This window comes from Myotis davidii, unplaced genomic scaffold, assembly GCF_000327345.1.
Source record: "Myotis davidii unplaced genomic scaffold, ASM32734v1 scaffold345, whole genome shotgun sequence".
In the NCBI taxonomy this organism is placed as follows: domain Eukaryota; kingdom Metazoa; phylum Chordata; class Mammalia; order Chiroptera; family Vespertilionidae; genus Myotis; species Myotis davidii.
In genome coordinates, this window is record NW_006296540.1 from 512,025 (window position 1) to 516,809 (window position 4,785).

The window sequence follows — 4,785 nt, forward strand, 5'->3', positions numbered from 1 at the left end:
GACTGCAAGCTGTGTTGGAGCAGCTAATGAAATGTCTTCTAAACATATAGTTTTAATATGACTTGATTATACTCCTACAGTAAAGTAAAAAACCACATGAAGAAAGAGCCTAGCAGAAAGTAGTGGTCTTACTATAATTACGTTATTATACTTTCTCATGCCCTTGATTGTCATTTTGCCACATATTCAGCACATGGGAAATGGAAGGCTCTTCCCCAGGAAATGCCATTTGCAGAAATTGTGTCTAATCCAGGCATTGCTCAGTGAAGAGCCGTATTGCATAATCAGGCAGGACTCCCGCCTGAAGACTGAGCCATTCTCTGAAGATGAACAGACACCCTGCAGAGGCGCTTTTTGCTGGATGAGTGGCCTATCTGAGTAAGTACCCACATCACATACACTCCTGTCACTTCGGGATTGTAATAAGCCCTCTGCAGTAATAATTATATATTAGGAACATCTAGTAGATGTGACTTTAATAGCAAGCTGAATTTTATTTAATTATCACAGTGTCACACACCTCTCTACCTCTATAGAATTTTAATACTCAATAAGCACAATATTGTTTCACTATAAAGAAGTATGATTGGTATAGCAATGTGGTATTACCAAGATATATGTCTATCTCAAAAAAGATGAGCCCTGAGATATAAAAAACTCCCATAAGCTTTATGTTATATTTATATGTGTAATTCCTATTTAAAGTGAAGAACAGGAAACCTTACAGTCTTTTTTTAAAAATGTATCTTTATTGATGAAAGTATTACAGATGTCCCCTTTTTCTCCCCATTCACCCTCTCCACCCTGTTCCCACACCCTCCCCAGGCCTTCCCCACACTATTGTCTGTGTCTATGGGTTATGCATATCCTATAGAATAAAAGGCTAATATGCAAATTGTTCCCTCGACCGGGAGTTCAACCAGGGGTCCGGACCCCACCTGTGCACGAATTCGTGCACCGGGCCTCTAGTATGCATATAAATTATTTGGTTAATCTCCCCACCCCCATCCCTGTGAGGTTTGTCAGTCTGTTCCATGTTTCCATGTCTATTTGTTCATTAGTTTATTTTATTCATTAGATTCTACATATAAGCGAGATCCTGTGATACTTGTCTTTTCTCTGACTGGCTTATTTTGCTTGGCATAATATTTTCCAGGTCCCTCCATACAGTCTTTCTCAATAGAAGAAAGCTTTGAGCAAAAAGACTAATCAATGACCATTGTTTTCCTTTTAATATTATATTATTAAGAGAGAAAAATCTGCTATGAATATTGTATTAGCCAGGGTTAAGTTTTGAAGAACAGAAACTATTCAGCAAGTTTAAAAGAAAGGGATTTATTAAAGGGTGTTTTGTGGTTTACTGTACCACTGGGAGGCACAGAATTGCCTCTAGGCTGATCCTCCAAGATCAATTTCCAAGACCAAACTGTGGAACTGGGTCAGTGGAGCAGTTGCCTCTGCCATGGTCAAGAGGCTCCAGATTCAGGAAGCTGATATCCCAGCTGCTGGCTCCTGTACAGTCTGTTTCTCTGCCAATGCTGCTGTCCATACCAGCCAAACAGTGTGCCATCCCATCTCTTGTCCCATGTGGCTTAGTTCTAAATCAAATTCTCACTTGAGTTCATTTAATTTGTGAAGCTATAGCTGCAAGGAAGTCTGAGAAGTGTCGTTTTTAGCTTTCTGGCCTCTGCATCTTAAAAGGGGGACAGAATGGGCCAACTGAGCCCATTTAGAAAACTCACCATGGGTATGTAATTGGGTGATATTAAACAGTGAAGGATATATAAATATCTATCACATTCCTCAAACCTCTTCTTGTTCATACTACATTCCTCTTAGCCACTGAAGCACAAAGCTAGCCTACAGACAGCACTGTAGGGAACTCTCAGAATTCTAACCACATTGGCAGGAAATTGATAAGGACATAGAGCGTCTATTAAACTCAGCCTGACGTAGTGTAACAATCATTAGGCAGCAAAGTAACACTGAAGGTGCCACTCAGATATGGTCATCTTTAGATTTTCCCCTTTCAGGACTGGACATGTATTAATCGCAATCTTTGGTTCATGATACACTCCCATCAGTGATCTACGTACGAACACTAAATTATGTAATATAATAAACATTATGGACCCGCCCACTACCAAAAGAAAAGCTAGATCTGTGATAATAACCTAAATCTAATCAGGCATCCCCCAACATTCCTCTACCTAGTTAACCACCACCCTGGATTTCGTGTTTTGTTGCATTTATATGTATTATAAAATACCTTTTTATTTTAGAGTTTTGATACTGTTATAAAAATGGGATCATACTCTATATGATCTTTTGGCTTTAACCTTTTGCTTTGAACGTTCTATTGTTAAATTCATCCATATTTTTGCATTTCACTGTAGTTCATTTCAACTGCTGTGTTCTGTGGCTAAATATGACAACATTACATTATGTGAATATTCATCCGTTTTTCTCTTAATGGATATTTGGACTGCTTCAAAGTTTTGATCCTGGGAACAGCTCTGCTTTTCTTTCACATGTAAAAGAATTTGTTGTGGGTATTTACCAAAAGGGAATTACTGGATCATGGATTAGAGTTCTTTATGCTGAAATTCATCAAAAAGATATGATGTTCAGCCCAATCTCGTTTAAAAGTAGTGAGCTAACATAATCATTAACGAATACAAAGTATAGAACTTAGAGATTGGTTTTTTCCCCTCTAATTGGAGAAACAATTAAAAGTTTATTTTTGACATTTTTTATATTTAGTCTTCTTCTGAAACACCTCTTACCCAGAGACCCAGCACACCCTTCCCTCTTGGTAGAGAGTGGCCAGCTAATCGAAGTTTCCTGATATTTCACAATCATCCTTCTTAGACCAAAACCTTAGGACCCTGATCTCTATCACATTCCTCAAACCTCTTCTTGTTCATACTACATTCCTCTTAGCCACTGAAGCACAAAGCTAGCCTGCAACACCGTAGGGAACTCTCAGGGTTCTAACTCCATTGGCAGGAAATTGATAAGGACATAGAGCGTCCATTAAACTCAGCCTGACGTAGTGTAACAATCATTAGGCTGTGACCAGACGTTTGATGTACACCAGCCTGCCTCAGCTACAGAAAGAACCCTTAAATTCCATATCCGTCACAGACTAGATTCCCTGGAAAAGAACTCTGAGATAAAGAGTTATGTGCATCTGGTTTATTGGGAGGACGCTCAATTACAACAGCTGTCAGGGCATGAGGCAAGCAGGACTGAAAAATAGGGGAAGTTGGACTGCAAAACAGTTGCAACAGAGGTCTCAGCTGAATTGCTGGGGAAGCTCTGGTGCTGAGATGACAAACTTTAGCTGAAGCTCTTTCAGTGCCGATTATCTCTTGGCTTCCGGCTTCCAAGGATATATTTTTTTTTAATGGATTGCCCTTCAGTCAGGTAATAATGTATGCCTTCTTTTCATTCCCTCTGCTTTAAGCCTGGTCTATGTCATTATGATCTCGCAAGCTTAGAATATTGCAATAGTCTCTTACCAGCGACCTTCCCTCGGGTTTTTCTCAATTGAAATCTTTGACACGGAGCGGAGTTAGATCAATGGGCTAGAATTGCACTAGCTAATGAGTAGCCACTAGCCACGTGAGGAACATAAAGCATGCACAGATGAAGCAACTTGAATTAACTAGAAAACAATAGATCAAGCAAACCGTGCACTTAAAATAGCCTATCATAGTGTGATTCGAATTGCATATATAAGTGCAGAGAAAAAAGGGCTCTATTCCACACATGTGTACAGAATTCAATGCCAGGGCTCAGAGGACTGTTTTATGGTGATCCGCCCGTCTTGCCCAACAATATATCCAGATGGAGGCTTAAGAAATATGTTCTCAATTCCACAATAGTAACTTGTACAAAGCTCAACAATGGTTAAGGAATACACAGGGGGTCAATGTCAGATTCCTTTTATAGAAATACTTGAAGTGATAATGTTCTAAGGAAAGAGCACATGAATCAAAATTTACTAAACAAATTGCTCTCTGGGTTTCCTTTCCTTTGGGAAGGTACCTATCAGACCCACATAGCGCTCCTGGCTTGTGCAAAAGGTAATATACTCCTTGCAATTCATACAAGGCGATGGGGCTATCGCTAGGAGGTGCGGGTCTCAGGGTAAACCACAGTCTGTGGGCTTCCCTGCAGCCAGAATGTTCATGCCATTGAACTCTGGATAAAAGAAACCGAATTTTAGGTTTTGAAACAGGAAACTGAACGGCAAGATGCAGCCTGAAGAATGAGGGGTTGGGGATGTCAAATGTCTGACTACAGTTCCATTTACTAATTAGACATTCAGACCAGGAGATGCAAAGTAAGATAAATGAAGAGTCCAGGAGGTCAAACAGAGAAGAGAAGCAGTTGAGAAAATAACATACAACGCCTCAGACGCCGAGCTTCTGGGTAAGGAAGGCACAGAGCATAGTCGGGGCTCGGCCAGCTGCAGTGAGCATGCCCCAGCTAAGGAGGGCACGGCCTCTCATACCAGACAGTTGTTGCCAAATGGAAATGCAGGCCCTGCGTTGGAGGAGCTTTTGATTTTATAAGAGAAATATTTAAAATCTGGATTTTTAAATTGGAAATATTCCATTTTTAAAAAGCCATGCAGAGCAGGGGATATTGTAGGGGTGAGGGAGGAATATAGTATATTTAACTCTGCAACTATTTTCAGAGCTAATGTCAAACCCCAGGAATTAGGTATTTTAGTGTCTGTTACTTGACAATCTATTAATGGGGGGGGGGGGGGGG